This window comes from Papio anubis, chromosome 5, assembly GCF_008728515.1.
Source record: "Papio anubis isolate 15944 chromosome 5, Panubis1.0, whole genome shotgun sequence".
Lineage (NCBI taxonomy): Eukaryota > Metazoa > Chordata > Mammalia > Primates > Cercopithecidae > Papio > Papio anubis.
The window spans coordinates 67,343,836-67,363,003 of record NC_044980.1 but is presented as its reverse complement, the minus strand read 5'-3'; the positions used below and the strand labels follow the sequence as shown (position 1 = coordinate 67,363,003).

Here is a 19,168-nt window from a genome sequence, read left to right as displayed (position 1 = left end):
ACTGTCGTACTCTTTTAACTCCTCTCACTCCAAACCTCTCTGCCTTGTTTTTACTCTCTCCTCATTTCTAGCACTTTCTTCTCCCCCTGCCTCCTCCTCCTCCTTTTCCTCCATCTTCTTTTCCTTCCATGTTCTCTTTCCTCCGAGGGTGGCTCTTCTCTTTGTCTTTTCTTGTGTACTTTGGCCACTTTTGTTAGCCACATTCCCTTCTCATTATTCCAGGCCCATTCATGTGTCCTGGATCGCTTTTTGTTTTTCTACCTCCCCCAGTCCCTCTAATGCAGCACGCCCACCACTGCCCCACCACTGGCCAAGTAGCTCCAGTCTAGGACAATCCTACCAAGGCTCCTCCCAAACCCACGCTGGCTGCATCAGCCTCCAGCGGCTGTTCATGGACCTTGCTTGGCCCTCAGTGACACCAGATGGATTTTTTAGGTTGGGAGGGAGGGTGAGGGGGTAGTTCAGGAGGAGGAAATAAAAATTGGCGAGGATAGAGAGATTAAACTGTCATTCTTTTTCTCCCCGAAGCTACTTTGAGGAGTAAAGAGAAATGCCTGTAAAAGTTGTAAAACCTTGATTCATGGTAGAATTGGGAGGCAGGTTCCCATCCTGCCACCCATCCCTGGCAGTAAAGTTACCCAGGCTAATCTTTTGACTGTTTCTACCCTCTGGGTTTCCTTGAAAGATAAACAATTCTATCGTCCTTTCCCTCACTCGGCCCCCTCCAGCACTATTGGCACTTCTGAAGTTAGAAATAAGCTGCTTTGCATCAGAAATGCGCCAGATCTTCAGAGCCCGGCCAGCAGCTCCTTTTTCTTGTGTGGGAAAGATCAGAGTAAGGAGAAAAGCCCAGAGCCCAGAAACATCAAGCTGGAACTATTGAAAGGTTTCCTTCCTGCCAGACTGTCCAGACAGGCGGATAATGCAACATCCTAGGGAATTTGTCCTGGAATGGTCTGAATCGTGTGGGAGAGGAATGAGGTGCTTGTCCAGGACTCTGCTCTTTTATCCACAGCTGATTGCTGTCACTTTGGTGCCTTGGCCCATCCTCATGTACCCAGTTCCCATCTGTATCCCAGGAATGCAGGACAGGGTGAACACAGAGTGGTGGGGGAGGCCCAGCTGCAGGCCTCTCTGCTCACTCAAGGAGCGTGGCCTGGGTGTGTCCACCTATGTGGGACTGGTCTTTGGGACCAACCACTTAGGTCATCTGATTTTAGGGTGGCATTAACAGGGTATCTGGAAAGAGGCTGAGATTGCCCACAGCAAGCCTGTGAGGTGAGGGCAGAGGAGGTGGGGCCAGGATGGCATTCACTGCTCTAATCTCCTGCTGCAGGAGTGTGATAGAGAAAAATGAGCGGACAGCCTGTTGGGCTTGGAGCAGGCTGGCTAAGAGAGAACGGACATATTTTAGCTGAAGGGTACACTGTCTTTCCCTGTAGACAGGGCAAGAGAATAGAAAAGCAATGTTAGGTGGCAACCGTAATAATAATTACATGGTACATGATACATGTCTTCAACTCATTTTCATAGGCACCTTGCTGGAGCCTGCAGATAAATACAACATAGCAAAGTACTCTTATCCTCATATCACAAGAATTCAGAGTGTCATGTGACTTGTCTAAAATTTATATTGCTAGCAAATTGCAGAGCTGAGTCCTGTCTTGGCCCATACCTTGAAGTGTCCTGCTTAAGTGTCATGATACTGCACACTCTGAGGTTCAGCCAGCTTCTTTGGTGAAACCCACATTGGATATCATCAATGGAGTCATACAAATGGGTAAAATAAATAGGCAACTTAGTGAATTTGAACTCAGTCTGGGTTGGGATGGCCATTGCAGGAGGGTACTAGAGGGGCAGAAGTGGGAGTGGCAGGTGTTCTTCTCAGTGGCATTTGCCAGGTATAGATTAGGGCCACAATGTGTCCACTGTAGTCAGTTAGCAATCCTCAGGAATGGGGTCCAGCTAGGAGGGGAAGAGCTGCCATGGTCTAGGGGAGGAAGCCTGAATTTTCAAAGTCTAGGGCTAGGGTTTCAGTGAGAAACTGAAAAGATGGTGGGAAACCAAGGCCCACATAAGATGATGGTGAAAAATCTAAGCCTTCCTCATGGGGCAGAGTGGGAACATTAGGACCAGATGCTTTTGTGGCATCTAGGGGCTGAGTCTGTCTTATTTCCCAGTAGACCCTCTTCTCCAGTAGCTATGACAGATTGTACTTTCCAAAGATGGCTGCAGTAATATCTCTCATCTCACATGCTTATTTTACACTGTAACTTTAACACTCCTCTCATGGAGAGGTGGAATCTATGTTCCCTCCCTTTGCATCTTGACATGTTTGCGACTGTGGAAGAAGTCATGCTATATGTCTTCTAAGACTGGGTCAAAGATGGTACCATGGTTTCTACCTTACTCACTGGAATGTTCATGCCAAAGCCCTGAGATGCCATGTATACAGCTTGACTTCCCTGAGATTGCCATGCTGGGAGGAAGTCCAACTGGTCCATATGGAACAGCCACAGGGAGAAGCCCTGAGACTGCATGAAGAGAGATTTCTGGCCAGTTCCCAGTTTGTCAGTTTCCCCACTATTTCAGCTCTCACCACCAACTGACTTCATCTGCATGACAGACCCCCAAGCCACAGCCACCCAGTAGCTTCCCAAATTCCTGATCCAAACAAAATATGAAAGATAATAAAATGATTGTTGTGGTTGGAAGCCACTACCACTAGGCTGGTAGTGGCCAGCCTAATGGTAGTTACCATGATTTGTTATTCAGCAATAACTGGAACCATGGGAAACCCAGTTCTTATAGCCCAGGTGGTGCTGGGATCACTGGGAACAGGTATGAACACCTGGGCTGCATTGGGACCAATAAACCCAAGGTCAGACCCTGATGCTTGCTTATGTTTGGAGAAAGCCTCATCTAGCATGGCATCTTGTGAGTATGTAAAAATTCAAGAAGGTCCAGTTGGCTAACATTGAGAAGGTTCCAAATGAGAGTGCAAGGTATCCCAACAGGAGGTGGAATGTATTAGTATTCAGATATCCAGGCGCATTCAGTCCATGCATCAGACTGGTGTGCAGGGACAGAGATCAGGTGTGATAGTGGTTCTCGTGAGGTGTGGTTAAGTATTGAATGAGGTGAATCTGAGCATGCAGACTAGTTCTAGCACATAGAAGGTTCTCAACAAATACTGAGCTATTATGATTATATTATTACAGACTTTTTCTTCTTCAAGAGGTTGTTGTTGCCATTATTGTTACTATTTGGCCTACCAGTGTAGGCAGAGCCATGGTTCTAGAGAGTCGGCATTAATTAACCGTAGACAAAGACCACAGTGTTCCTATTCAAAGCCAAGTCTCATAACTCTAACAATTCAGAATTCACAGCTTCCAAATGATACCGTAGTAGTTCATTCACTTCCTCACTGAGGTAGGAAAGCAGATGTTCTTAATGTCTCCAATTTCCAGATGAAGAAACTCCAATTTCCAGATAAAGCTCAGAAAATCCATTGATGTCTAAAAAGCTTACAACTAAGAAGCAGCTGAATCAGAACTTAAATTCAGAGCCTCCAGTTTCAAATTAGGTCCTGTTTTCTCTATGCACTCCTCTGTGTTGACGCATAAGACCTAAGTTCCTCAACTCCCTCTTGGCCAGAGACCAGAGCACGGCTGAGCCCACTCATAGCCGCAGGCCAGGTGGTCCCCGCCATGCGGAGTGGAGGCGGGAGAGGCTGGGCGCCTGGCAGGTGACAGTGCTTCCTCACGCTTCACAATTGCTAAGACAAAAGGAAGGCACTCTGGGTGGGGACAGTAGCTGCTGCCAACCCAGAAGTAGTTCAGTGGTATAAGGGAAGTGGCCTCCTGCCCTCAGGGCCTCGGACGGCGCCGTGCTGTCCAAGTCCAAGCCATTTCACAAAACGACCAAGTTTGTGAAAGAGCAGGTTTCTGTGAGTGCGAAAGTGGATCCAGATGAACATTCTCTTCCAAAGTCTTCGTGGAGCTTCCCCAGTGGGAATTTGGTGTCTTCTCCCCGTGTCACTGCAGACACGTTTCCCTAAGTTTAGTCTTGTCACACGATAGTGCCTGCTTTTAAAGTCGCCCATATGTGAACCACACGCTCGCTCTCGCCCTCCTCATGGTGTTAAAATGTGGGCAGGTGAAACACTCCTCCCAGCTGAAATCCTTGTCGTGTTAGAACTATGTGTCCATTCTGTCCCCCGAGGGAAATGGAGGTCTCTGGATTTTGGCTAAAGCCCCAAAGCAGAGCGTGGTGGGCAGTAAGTATCTGCATATCATAAAGAAAGCAACCCCTCCAGAGGGAGACCAAACAGGCCCTTTGCCCTTCACCCTGCCCACTATCCCGTGAAGTCCACATTAGCAGGAGACACAGACTCATAGCAAGGGGAATCGCTGACTGATGAGCTGAGGGCTTTTGGGGACGGGGCTGTGGCATTTGCCCTCCCCTTCTCATGGTGCCTCCTTCAGGCAGGTGAAGGAGGGCTGAGAAGAACCCTCATCAGAACTGCCCTTGGGTGTGGCCCCTGCTGTGCGCTCTTCCTGGGAGACAGGCCCTCTCTGGAATTCCTCAGCACACTCCTCCCCACAGAGCAGGAGCCAGAGCCTGTGGGATTAAGGGGGCGTGTCCTCCTGGAAGAAGAAAAAGTGTCTCCGTCTCCCTATCATGTTCCAGGTGTCCAGGCCTTCAGAATGTGTCTCTTTCCAGGGCCTGCTCCAATCTGCTTTGGGTCCTTCCCCCAAGGTGGACTGTGCTCAGCTCTGGGCAGCAGTTTGGGAAGGATGTGGGTGGATCTTGGATGTACAGTCTGGGTGGCTCACTGCCCTTATGGTGTGGAAAGCAGTTGAGGGTGGGAAGAAAAGCAGAGCAGCTTGTCGGCCAGCGACAGGGTCTGGGGAGGGGAGGAAAATCTCAGATTCAAATTCCAAGAAGACTGACCATTCTAAATGCAAACTGACCTTTCAGGCCATCGAGGAGCTCTATTTGTCAAGGTGGGAAGCTAAAACTTATTTTATTTAATAGTAATTTTGACTTGACTTGTAACTTTGAAACATTTCAATATTTGGCATTTTGGTCTCCATTTGGCTTTTGCCTTCATTGGCTCTTGCAATGTAAGGGGGACCTGCAAGAAGGGAAGCTGCCCTCTGCTCGCTGGCTGGCTGACCAAGAGGTACAGAAGAGCAGGGGTTTACCCACTGCCTCGGGAGAGGTTTGCACGCATTCCTGAGAGTTTGGGGGTGGATGCGAACCTCAAGCCTGGAGCTTGCTGGCACACTCTGAACTCAGGGCTAGCTGGGGTGTGAGCTTCCTGTGTGAGGTCCAGTGGTCCAGTCTTTAACTGAACTCTTGTCCTGGGAAGTGAGGGTTCCCATTGGGTGGCACTGAAAGGCCCCTTATGGAAGGTCCTTGGTATTTCTTGGCCACGGCCAGATGTGGGGATGTGTCTTCTCAGCAGTCACTACCTAGGGGATACAATCAACCCAGTGCTCTCTTTTGGTGGCCAGATGGCAACAAAACTGGCGTATCAGATATGTAATCCTCGCCTCCCTCAGCTCAGAAAGGCTGGAGGAAATCCACTCTCGGGGAGTTTAGGCTGCTCTGATATTATAAGGATGTATGTTGGCCGAGGCTCAGAGTGAGTCCTTTGGGAACCAAAAGTCCTGAATGATGGTATTGTTGCACTTGATTGCCTCTGAGGAGTGGTCTGAAAGAAAAGAAGAGATAAAGTAGAAATGTTAAATGTTTCCAACAAAAGCTATTAGGGGAGAATTTCCTGACTCAGTATTTGTTGGCATTTTTTGAGGTTTTTTACAGACAACATAAGGTTACTCTTTCTTATGTGTGTGGTGTATTTTGTTGTTGTTTAGTTTTTCTTTCAGCTTATTGGTTTTCATTGATGAGAGTGTTGTGCAATCCAGGAGCCCAGGCATTGCCAGGAAAAGAGGGGAGCCATTCGGTGACCGCTCATGCTCAGTGCCAGCGGAAGCCTGAGCGTGGTCCTTGCTATCCTGGCCTCTGTTGAAGTTTGACCCACCCTCATCTAAACACATCAGAGCTGTTCTCTTGGCAGCCTCCAGTCTTGGGAGTGTTTTCCTTCCCACTCCTGTGGAGCACTGGCTTATTAACCCACACACCATGCAACCCCCGACTTCTGTGGAGCAGTGAATTGTGTCTTCCTCAAATATATATGTTGAAGTCCTACCCCCACTACCTCAGAATGTGATGTATTTGGAGAGAGGATCTTTACAGAGGTGGTCAAGTTAAAATGAGGTCACTAGGGTGGGCTTTAATACAATATGACTGGTGTTCTTATGAAAAGGATAAATTTGAGGACAAAGCCACACACAGGGAGGACACCATGTGGAAGACAAAGGCAGAGGTTGGGGAGATGCTTCTATGTGGTAAGTGAAGTCAAAGATTGCACACATCTTTGAACATCAAATACGACAGTTTGGCATTTGAGAAAACAGCAAAAGCAGGAAAGTCACTATCACCTTCCCTTAGCCCTTTTCTCCAGAAGTAGGTCATAAAATCTAGAAAGAATTTTCTGAGCTTTCCCTGCAGCAGATCATAAGACCTTTATGTGAGAGGTGCCCTCCCTATAGCTGGAGGAAAGAAACATCCTTATCTCTGAGGACAGGGACACAGAAGAATCTGAACAAACAGGACTTGCTAAATTTCTCCCCCCTCCCCGCCACCAACTCCGTTTATTACCATTAGGTAATAATGGTACCTCATGGTACCTTTGTCCAATCATACTTCTCTGCAATTATCCACTTCTTCACCAAGCTTAGGATAACATTACAGACGTTTCCCTCTTTTTTTGGGTCTTCATCTCCAAAGGTTATGCTGTGTAAAACTTACATGAAATAAATCTGCCATGCTTTTCTCCTGTTAATCTGTCTTTTGTTATAGAGGCCACAGTCATGAACCCAACAGGGGAAAAAAAGATATTTCTTGTCCCCTGAAGACTTTTAGCCTCCAGGACAGTGAGATAGATAATAAACTCCTGTTTTTTACCCACCCTGTCAATGATACTTCATTACAGCAGTCCTACCAAACTGATACTATACTAGTTAAATAACTTGGAATTCTCAAGTTGGCTTTCTCTTCCTCTTTATGGTTTTCCTCTCCCCTTCCCCTTGCCTTCCACTCTACTATGTTGGATTAGGTCATGCTCTGGAGCCAGATTGGTCAACTCAGAGCTCTGCCATTTACTAGTTGTGTGTCCATAAGCAATTTGTGCCTTTGTTTCTCCATCTATAAAATGGGAATAATAAGAATAACGCCCACTTCTTAGAATAAAGGAAATAATTGATGTAAGGCGCCTAAAATAGTGCCTGCCTTGCATGGCAGAAATTCCCCATCACTGTGCACAATCCAAGTATGTAAATGTCAAGGGTACTGAGTGGCTACTCTGAACAAACCCAGTGGTGTCAGTATTGAAGGAATAGATTCCAGATTAATAGAAGACATTGTTTCTGTTGAGCTGTTTCACTCCTGGGATTTATGATGTAATTGGAGACATGAGACACTTAGAGGAAACAGTTCATAATGCAAGGCATGACGTGATTACAGGATCGCAGGATCAGCATGCTGGCTCTGGCAAGCGTTTCTGACCCTGACAGCACCTGAGAACCATTGAGGGTGCTTTGAAAATAGACCACTGCCTGGGCCTTTTCCCTAGACCAGTTAAACAGAATTTCTGAATCTTGAATTAATTGGTGAACCCCCCTTTGCCTCCATTTCCTCATCTGCAAAATTAGGGCAATACTTTACCTCAAATCTATCGCTGTGAAAATAAAGAGTGAATGCATGTAAATGCTTGTAATAGTGCCTGCCACATAATAAACACTCAATAAATGTGAGCGCTCATTGGTGAATAAATATTCAAACATGAATACCCAGTAGATGCTGCTGAAGCTTTTCAGAATGTTGATGCCTATTCACTTGGAAAACTCTCAGAACGACTTTCTCTGCTGTCCTTGTCGTGTGAAGGCTGTGGCAGTTTTAGAGTGCTCGAAACTAGCGCTCCTTGTTGGGTAGCATAGGAGGACAAGGTCCTTCAGTTGTTTACTTAAGTTGGTGCACACAATTTAGAGACATTTTAAAGGAATATTGCAGTCAACAGCTCCACAAATAATGCTGCAGAAACACAAAGATGAGCTGGCTGGGCCAGTGGAGGAAAGGCAAATGGGTTCTCTGGTAGATTCAGGAGGAAAAGTGATCCCAGAGCTTGAAAGTTTAGGATATTAAAGACAATGGGTTTTTGCTAAGCGCTAGGCCTTATACATGGATGATTTTATTTAATTCTTACACCAAATGGATGGTTGCTATTATCCATTCCCACATTACAGATGAGGGATGAAGGCCCAGAGGGGTTAAGTAACTTGCCTGAAGGTGGTAGACAAATGATTTAAATCCAGGCTGTCTCCAGATCTGCTCTCTTAATCACAGCATCACAGCCTGTGGACCCACGTGGAAGACCCTGTGGCTGAATCAACGGGTGGGTCACCTCAGATTCATCCTTCATCCTTTCCTCTTTAACTATTTTTCTTCTGTTTTGATCACCTCCTCTTGAAAGGGATGGATTTCCATCCTAGGGATGCAGGCATGGCTGAACGAGATACGATACCTGACACTGGACAGATGGTATGAACGGTGGTTTATTTATACATATGTTCACTCAAAGCCCCAGGAGGACATCTCATGCGTGCAAGGCCACATGGCTGCTGCGCTTGGAAACGGAGGGAACAAGCAGAGGCAGGCAAGCTTTGCAGTATCAGGAGAGTGGTGTGCCCCCCGATTTGTGAGGGAGAATGTGGTTACCTTGTTTGAATAATTCCTTGGTCTGGCAGGGAACTGAAGCCCACTCACTACTCAGGGGTAAGCAGGAACTGTACCTGGCTGCTGCTTTTTTTTTTTTTTTGGGATGGAGTTGTTCTTGTCGCCCAGGCTGGCGTGCAATGGCACAATATGGGCTCACTGCAACCTCTGCCTCCTGGATTCAAGTGATTCTCCTGCCTCAGCCTCCCAAATAGCTGGGATTACAGGTGCCCGCCAACACGCCTAACTAATTTTTGTATTTTTAGTAGAGATGGAGTTTTGCCATGCTGGCTAGGCTGGTCTCAAACTCCTGACCTTGTGATCTGCCTGCCTTGGTCTCCCAAAGTGCTGGGATTACAGGTGTGAGCCATCACACCTGGTCTATTTTTCTTTTCTTTTTTTTTTTTTTTTAAGAGATGATGTCACCCAGGCTGGAGTGCAGTGGTATAATCATAGCTCACAGCTCACTGCAGCCTCAAACTCCTGGGCTCAAGTGATCGTACTGTCTCAGCCTCCTAAGTAGCTGGGACTACAGGTACAAGCCACCATGCCCAGCCCTGTCTGATCTCTGATAAAGAGTGTTGTATGGCTAGAAAACCTTATCCTTGGGAGCAGAGTGAGGAGGGGAACTCGCATCTAGGTCATTTGGGGCCTGCCATACTTTGCCAGATGTCAAGGCAGCACGTAATATTGGGTGTTGACTTTAGGTCTTACATCATACCTTCTTCTTTTGTCTTCATCCTTTCCCCCACTTCCTGTGCTTTCCTTCTCTCTCCTCTCATTCTTAGGCAATGGGTTTAAGGCCAACAACACAGGCCTGGGCTCAGATTCTTGCCCTATCACTGACCAGCTGTGCAGTTATAGGTGAGGTTCTCAAGATCTTTTGGCTTCTGCCTTCTTATTCCTAGAAATCAGAAAATATAAGTCCCTTTAAAATGCATCTGTTTCGAGATCTAAATGAAAGCCTGAAAAGCACTTTTATCACAGTGAAAAGTGCTCAATAAATGTCAGCCATGCTCATTTAAATGGCCTGACTCTGGTAGTGACATCTGGGGCCAAAGGGTAGCTCTTGATAGCTGTATCTGAAAGCCCATTTCAGGATGAGGCAGTGTCAGCTCTGTTAAGGTGACAGGATTAGGCCTGAGCTCTTAGAAACTTGGCCTCAATAAGACTCTAGCTGAGGTATCTTTTCTTTTTCAAGAATCTCAAGGTCTTAGGCCAGCACAGCCTGTGCACTCATGCTTACAAAAAAAAAAAAAAAAAAAAGACCCAAAACCAAACAGAAAAACGCAGCAACAATAGCCGTTTGGACCCACATGTCACTCTCTTATCTCCCACTGATGGCCTGTGCCAGTACAATCAATTGTTCCACTGTCCCATTTGGTAACTTGGAAACTGTTTGTGCTGAGGATCTATGATATGCACTTTGGCTGGAACTCATGTCCTTTTGGAGGTGAGGAGGGAGAAGAGGAAAGCAAGATGACCTGGTTGGGGACAGGCAATTCTCTAAATGCTGGCATAAAGGGATTGAGTTCTTGAAAGCAGGTAACTAGAAAGAGAATATTGTTCTACTTCCTTTTTTTTCCTTTATTCTCTGGGTTCACATTTCTAAGATCTTTAATTTTCAAAACTTAAACAAGAAAGTGTATTAATCTTAAATGTCTCCCATTAATCATCAAGTCCAGCCCAGTGACGAGAGATAGATGACTCACTTCCACAGTTGATTTCTTGGTAATGGTGGGTCAAGGTTTGCCCCTCCATTTCCCCTCCTGTCTCGCTAATGGAGAAAGCTTCCCCTTAGGAAGTACCCGTCTTGGAGCAATTTGTCAAGGGAAAATTGCAGGTGGGAATAGCCACTGACATGAAAATATTTCTCTTAGGGAAACAAGGTGAGTAGCATAGCATGGTGATTATAAGCATAGGCCCTACCTTTGAGAGTTGTTGTAGGATTAAATTACAGAATTAAATAAAGCACATAATTCAGTGTGGGACGTAGTAAGTAGGTCTGCGATAAATAGTGAATACTTACTACACCCCTTTACATGCCAGACACTGTACTGAGGACTTTTGCCATCATTTGAGCCTCATCGTATTTTATTGACTGAGCTATTATTTCCCTCTGGCTTGCAGACGCAGAAACCAAGATGCTACGTGATTTGCTCAAGATCACAGAGCTAGTAAGAGACAGAACCAGGATTTGTACCCATGTAATCGGACTCTGAATTGCATGTTCCAATCACTACACATGCTGCTGTCTCGGTGAACAATGACTCTTACTATGAAACAGGAGGCAAAATGAGCTTGCTACCATGAGGATAGAGCCCAGGATGTTGTCCTGTATGTTGTAGAGTGATGTATCCTCTTCTACCCCAATGACCACTGGGGTCCCTGTAGGCAAATTAGGGGTGATTAGCCATGAGGAATAAATCCAGCCACTCCACTGTTTTTGCTGACTGATACTCAAAAGTTCTTTTCTAGAAACTTGAAATTCCACAATATCAGTAGGGAGGAATGAGAGGTTACTTTTAGTTCCCCAGGCAGCATGCCAAAGGTTAAGACGCTCTTTAAACAATTTTAAAGAGTTACCCTTTCTGACCCTGACAAATCTCATCCCATAAATGTCAGATATGTTGCTCTGCCACACAGCAGGTGGTCTGTCCCCAACTCCCAGTTAATGCTGGGCCCTGGCAAAGTCAGGAGGTTGTGCTGTGGGTTCTATGGAGGGGCCTGTCCAGATGTGGATGCCCTGGGTCTTGGGAGAGGGCTTCTAGAATGTGGGGCAGGAGGTAGTGCTGAAGGACAGCTTCAAATTCTGGGAATACTTGCAACAGTGAAAAGGCAAGTCTATTTTCATGTGGTTGAAGACAGTCCTACCCTCTAAGACCATCTGCAGATGTGAGTCTGGCAGTTTCTATGAAATGTCTTTATCCCCAACTGGCAGAATCTAGAAAAACCCCGTGGGGTTGGAATGACCCAATTTGCTGACTCCGAAGCCAGGCTTTGGTTATCATGCAGGCAATTCTGTCTTCACGCAGTTGCATGCGGGTGAGGCTGGAGCAGACAGCATGTTCCAGAACACCTTAATGATGTCAGGACGCTTTTCATTGCTCATCTATCACATAACAGCTCAGATTTGCAATGTGCTACCCGCATTCTCCCTTGAGCACAGACAATGCATTCTTTCAACAGTGTGCGGTTCCATGGGAAGGGCTCTGCTGAAAGTGAAGTGGTGGGGTCCAGAGCTGCCCCTCTGGGAAGAAGGGGTGTGGGGGCAGGTGGGGACCAGATGCCTGGCCACAGCCGAGCTGGGGATGAGCACATGGAACAGCCACTTCTGGTTACACTTACTCATTTCTCTGTGCTGAAAGGTGTCATATAAATGCTAAGTAGAACAGAGAGATGAGGCCTATCTATTTGCATTTTGTCTAATGTGAGCAGATGCAGATAGAAAAGAGGCTTAGCCACGGCCGTTCACCTGCTCGCTAGGCCTTCCGTCCAGTTCATTTCAATGCCTCCCACGTCAGTTCCACTCCAGCGCTGCAGCAGACATGGCATGGGGTGCAAAAGGGGCACGTGCCCTCTGTCCTCAGTGGGTTCGCAAAACTTGTGAAAGAGACAGGTTTAACCACAGGAACCATCTGAGGACCATACAACCCAGCATATGGCTCCATGGTAAGTCATGGGGAACAGATGAAATGCTGGAGGAGGTCGTGGAAGAGAGGACCATGCGTGGATGGACAGGAAGACTTCTTAGGGGAAACAGACTGGACTTGTCCTGTGAAGCTGGCCAGCAGGTAGGGGGGCAAAGATGGTGAGCGTCGAGGGTCTACGCCCTATTCCAGACCCTCACATCTGCTATTCTGCTGACATACTCCCCTCCTCTCTTTCAATGGTTGGGACACCCTCATCAATTAGGACTTGGCTTAAAAGACTTCCATGAGGGCCTCCCTCAACTGTTCTAAGTAGGAGCACTCTGTACTGCATTATTCACTATCACAGTATTCTATTTTTTTCTTCCTCTGCTTAATACGATGCGTAATTAGATATTTGCTTGTTTCAGTCTTCCCCATTGCATTTCAGCCACCACCCAGCCATGTGTCTGCTTCATTCACTATTGTATTCATAGACATGCACAATGCCTGGAGCCTAAGCGGTGCTCAGTAAATACTTGTTGAATGAATGAGTGACCTTTGAGGAAAGCCTCATTTAGCAAATGTATTTGTTGGCCAGTTGAATCCAAGCTCTTGTTTTATATTCCAGAAAGAAAACCTGCAGATTCCATTGATCTGGCATGGAGCTGGATGTTTTTCAGGAAGAAGAGTTTTCATTAAAACACAACCATAACAAAGCAAGAAAAAAGAGCAATTGATGTAAGCATGCCAGTCAGGTCCACATGTCAAGAAACAGAATAAAAAGAAATAAAAATTGACAAACAATTGTAAATTATACCAAGGCCCTGCATAAATATGACTTGTTATTATGCATAATACAATACATGGCATTTTAGTCTTGGAACCTGTCCAGTGTGGTTTATTATTGGAAGAATTGGGTGAATCTTGTTAAAAAACAGCTTCACCTAAAATTTGATCCCTAGATATGAACCCAGGGGAAAATGTTAGAGGGAGTTTCCAAATATGGTTTTAAGTAAGGAGTTGTGGAGTTCTCATTTCATCCTCTTCAAAACTTCTTGTTTCGAATGGATGAGTAGATGGCATTGTTCTCCTTTTTAAAAACAATTTTTTTGCTTGGTGAAGACCAGAAGAATCATGCCAGCTCTAATGCAGGAGAGAAATATATTTTTAAAAATAAATATCCTTGGCTATACAGTTTATTGCCTTTCTATTCAAATTTAGTCTGAGCAATATATAATTTTAATTATAGAAATTAGATGCTAAATATCAGAAATATCCTTACATTTCTTGAGTTAACAAAAATGATCTTCCTTTACTTGTGTAAAATTTCATTTGGAAAAAGAGAACAGAGAGTAAAGAGATGGAGTGAAAAGATGTGCATTTGTAATGCTGGCTCTGTGCAATCAGTATCTTGATAACTATATTTTATACAAACTCTCCAGCAAAACCAGAGAGTCAAGATGTTTTAGGAATTACTCCTCCCCACTCCTCCACCCTCACATTCCACCACTGGGAGTCAAATTGTCTGTGGAAAAATACATCCGAATATTGAAAACGGCCTTCTGATTGAACTGTGGTGTATTCTTGAAGCTGCCATGCAGGAGTCTCATTTAGCAAATGCAAGAGTTTAAAAACCCCACAGATCAGGTACTTTATGATTTACAGAAGAGGAAAAATAACGCTGGTGGTTTGAGCTTTAAAGCACTTTGTCAGGACTGCCTATGATCTTCTTAATACTGACAAAGAATAATGACTCATATTTCTAACCATTATGGTTGGGTTGAGGTGAGGGTCAAAAGCTGGGCTGTATGAGATACTGGTTCCTAGCTGGTCCCCATCCTCCTCATCCCCACTGTTCTCTGGGCTGAGTCTATACTCAGGCAGAGGAAAGATAACTGCTATAGTCAAACTCAGGATTGCTGTGAGGGACTTCTTTCTTCTCTTCTTTTCTTTTCTCTTTTCTTTTCTCTTTTCTTTTCTTTCTTTCTTTCTTCTTATTCTTTCTTTCTATTTATTTATTTTTTTTTGAGATAAGCCCTCACTCTTTCACTCAGGCTGGAGCGCAGTGGTGTGATCATGGCTCACTGCAGCATTGACCTCCTGAGCTTCAGTGGTCCTCCCATTTCAGCCTCCCTAGTAGCTAGGACTACAGGTGCACATCACCACAACCAGCTAATTTTTTCTCTGTGTATTTTTTGTAGAGACAGGGTTTCTCCATGTTGCCCAGGCTGGTCTGGAACTCCTGGGCTCAGGTGATCCACCTGCCTTGATCTCCCAAAGTGCTGGGGTTATAGTGTGAGCCACCATGCCAGGCCAGGATCTATTTCTTTTGTACCCTGGTTTACTTCCGGGTGTTGCATGCAGGACACTGATCAACCCTCACATTCTCTGCCTACAGTGTATATAACTGTGTTCAAAGGGCCTTTTCCCAGAGCCAGACTCTAAACCTTGGATATATACAGATGCCCAAATGCTGTAAAGTACTATAGAGTACAGATCATTATATAGTATGAATATGATCATTTCCAAAAAGCAATGTGATTTTAAAACTTGCTTTATTGCCTAAGCTCTGGAATTGATTATTTTTCAATCTTTTTTGGATACCTGTGTTATCTTGGTCTATTTAAATTAATAAGAATGATGGTTATGAATAATGTGCTGTCATTAACATTTACTTGGATGTCAGAGAATGGATGTTGGCAGTGGGGATATTTGTGTGGATGCAGAGCCTGGGACTCATTCCTTCTTACTCACTACCTTTAGAACTTACTCGTCCTACTGCAGAGGATTGCACTCTAAAAGGGTAGATCTCTCAGTCTGGCAAGTGGAATCTCTGATGTGGAAATCAAAGAGACCGTATGCCTTCTAGCTTACCTTCCTGAAGAACTGTCAGACACTTAACAAATTTTTAGGCTTGTGTGCAGCATCAGGACAGCAGGAATTATATGAGTAGATAGAAGGCATTAGGCTCTAGCATGCATTATTTTTAAGCCAGAGAATTAAACTGAAAGAAAACCGAGAAGAGAAAAACACATTGATGAAATAGCATTGAAGATTGAGAAACAGATCAGTACACATGTTACTTGGACATGTATGTTAAAAGTGGTATAAAAATCAGTGGGGAAAAGATAACTTACTAAATTAATGGCGTTGGAACAATTTCCAGGGAGAAAAAAATTACTGGATTCGTTTCTCATACCACACACAGAAATAAACATAAGAAACAAAGTTATAAAAGAATGAGAAGAAAATACTGGATTTCTTCACTACTTCTAGAGTGAGAAAACTCTTTAAAATACCAATAAGTATATCCTATAAAGAAAAATATTTATCCATTTGAGTATATAAAGTGTAAAATTAAAACAGGAAGGATGAGGCAGGGAGAGAATTTATACCAGGTATTACAGGCAAAGGATTAATGTCCGAACTATATGAAGGAAGAGGGTGGGAGGAGGGTGAGGACAGGTAAACTACTTACTGGGTACTACGACGATTACCTGGGTGACAAAATTATCTGTATACCAAACCCCTGTGACACACAATGTACCCATGTAAGAAATCTGCAGATATACCCCCTGAACCTAAAAGTTGGGAAGAAAAGAAAAGAAAATATAAACATTCAAAAAAAGAGAGATAATACATAAAAAAGAAGCCACTTTAAAAATAAGCAAAGAGCAGAGAAAGACAATTCAAACAGGAATAAATCCAAATGGCAAATAAACACATTAAAAAACTTTCTATCGTATTGGTAATCAGCAAAATGCAAATAAAGACAAGGAGATACCCTTTTATAGCCAACAAACTGGCAAAATCAAAATGGTTAATGACATAAAATATTGGTGAGAAATGGGAGTTTACATTAGCTTATTAGTATGGTTCATGAATGTAGTCAACTCTCGAGAGCAATCAGCAGTTTTTGGTAAAATCTTTGATAGGTATAATGTATGACTCAGCATTTCTACCCCTACATCTCCTTGTTTGTAGAGGTGAAGAATTGGAAACAACCCAAGTGTCTAGTCAGTACAGAATAGGAGTGGTTTTCAAGATATTTAGCAATATAATAGGTACAGGCACCAACCAATCAGAGCATATGCTGTTCATAGAGTGGGGCAAGGTCCTGCCAGATCAGGGCAGAGTGTTTGGGGCAATATTTTAATAACAGGAATGGCTGTACTGGTGAGGATGCCTGAATTTTCCTGGGTTATTTAGAGTGGAAGTCAAGGGAAGGGATTCTGGATTCAGATCTTCTGGGGTTGAATTCTAGCTCTGTGGCTTAAGAGCTGTAAAACCCTGGGCTGATTCCTATTTCTCTCTTGCTTTACTTTCTGTCTTATATACAACAGGGATTATAACAACGTCTTCCTCATGGACTTGTTATGATGATTGAGATAATACACAAAAAGCTTTTAGATTACTTCCTGGCACATCATAAGCTCTCAATATATGTAGTAGGAAAATAGAAATGGATAAATAAAATGTACTGTATATTAATGGATAGAATATCCCACAGCAATTAGAATGAATGAACTGTATGCATTAACCTGGATAAAGTTCAAAAACAATGTTGATTGAAAAAGAAAGGCTTCAAAAAGATCAATTTATATTATTTATGAATGCATATGAGAAATTAAAAGAGAAACATGGACCAGGGAGATACCCATCAAATTCATGATATTGATTATTTCTTGAGAGGAAGAGGAATGTGATTGGCGAGGAATACAAAATGGATTTCAATCTTCTCAGTAATTTTTTTAATCTAAAAATAAAAAGTTCCAAAGCAAAATGACAAAAACATCAGCATTTGTTGAGTAATGGTTTGACATTTATAATATTCTCTGAACTTTTCTGTATCTTTCATCTCTAAGAAAAAAAGAAAGAAGGAAGGAAGGAAAGAAAGGGAAAGAAAAAGAGAAAGGAAGGAAGGAAGGAAAGAAAGAAGGAAGGAAGGAAGGAAGGAAAAAGAAAGGGAGAAAGAAAGGAAGGAAGATGTTGGGCTAGATATCAGGAGATCTGAGTGCTAGCACCAGTTTTGCCTCTAATTAGCCATGTGACTTTGAGCTAACCACTTAAATCTTTCTAGATTTCAACTTCCTCTACTGGAAAATCAAGTTAAGAATAATATTTACCTCAAGGGAGTGTTTTTGAGAATTCAGTGAGATTTGGGGCATAGTTCTGTAAATGCTAAAGCTCTACTCAAAGTTAGTTAAAATAAAATTGGGTTGGTGGATTAATAATTCCCGAGACTTCTGTAGCTCTGATGGCCTGTGGCTAGTGGAGGTATTTTGAGGAAGAAGCGGGGCTATGTATATAAAGTTCTTAGCTCAGGGACTGGCACCTCGCTTGGAGCAGAGACTGCTGGATGCCTACTCAGTATCGATTCTCTCCTTCCTCACTCATAGGTTCTGATTTTATTCTGGTTGGTGATGGGCCTAGAAACAGAGGCATATTTCCTAGCCTCCTGTAAGTAGGAGTTGTTTGTTGGGTTTCCAGAAATCTTCAAGAATCCTGCCTCAACTGGGAGAGCTACATGTTTTGCCTTTCCCTTTTTCCTGGTTCTCTCCTAAAAAGCAGAAATGGTGGCTGGCATTCCAACAGCTGTCTTGGACCATGAGGTGACCTTTGAGGATGAAAGCCATATGCTAAGTATGATGGCAAAGAAAGATAAAAAAATCACCTGGTCTTCAGTAACTGTGGAACTTCCATTACAGCCTGGGGCTGCCCACCTCAAGACCTCTTTTATGTGGGGAAAAATAAATTTGTATATCATTAAGTCACTTATGTGGGCTACTGTTATATGCAGAGGAACCTAATCCTAACTGATACATTTTTGTTATCCTGAAGATGCTTATTCTCTTCCTATGTGTTTTGACTAGGTAAATGGGTAAAAATGAAAATAATAGTAAGGACACCTGTTGCTCTGCCATGTAAGGATGTAAGGAAAGAAAGCCCTCAATTGCTCTCTCCCTTCCTCACTGACCTGTTTTGTTGCTATGAAGATTGTCAAGGACATGCCTCCAGAGGAGACAAACTCAAGGAAGGCTCTGCTGTGTAGCAGTCCCATGGCCCTGGGCTGTTCTTAGCTCTCATTATGCCACTCACATTGGTGAGTGGGGAGGAGCCCTTCCCCCAGTAGTCTGAGATGGCGAGCATTAAACTTGTTGCCCCTGGTCATACTCAAAGGCAAGATCACAAAAGAACACAAAATAGCTCTGCCTAAAAGTGGAGAGAAGAAAGAACATGATTCATGTTTGTCAAATCTTGCATTTATTATGTAGTCCAAAGCTTTCTGTGGTCTGATACTGAAAATTGCAATTTGTACTCTGTAGGAAAAATATTATACCAGTCATAAATAAGTACTAATCAATACTAACCAGTAAGCAAGACCTCATTCAAACTTTGGCCATGTGGAGAGCTAGAGGATCATTTTTTAATGTAGCAGAGAAAAGAGAGAGAGACACAAGATGTTCCCCATAAGCTTTAGTAGTAAAGAGGATATAAAAGGAATCCATCAGCCCCTTGGAGCCATGTGTGATAAGCAAGGTCCCAAATGAGAAATTCTCTGAAACTTAATGTGATAGTTCCAGCAATTTCACTCGAGATACAGATGTTAAGGAAGTGGGTTAAAAGGGGAATAAAAAAGAAGGAAAAAGAGACACAAAAATTCAGAGAAAGCAAAAGAGGGGAACATAAAG

At 43.8% G+C, this 19,168-nt stretch overlaps 1 long non-coding RNA gene across 1 annotated transcript in view; it reads left to right on the top strand.

Moving 5' to 3' along the window:
- LOC103885180 overlaps positions 1 to 11,289 on the top strand; it is a 31,102-nt gene extending 19,813 nt beyond the window's left edge. Inside the window, exon 3 of the long non-coding RNA XR_648112.4 lies at positions 10,975 to 11,289. This is a non-coding gene — a long non-coding RNA (uncharacterized LOC103885180). The remainder of the gene's footprint in view (positions 1 to 10,974) is intronic.
- The last annotated feature ends 7,879 nt before the right edge of the window (positions 11,290 to 19,168 follow it).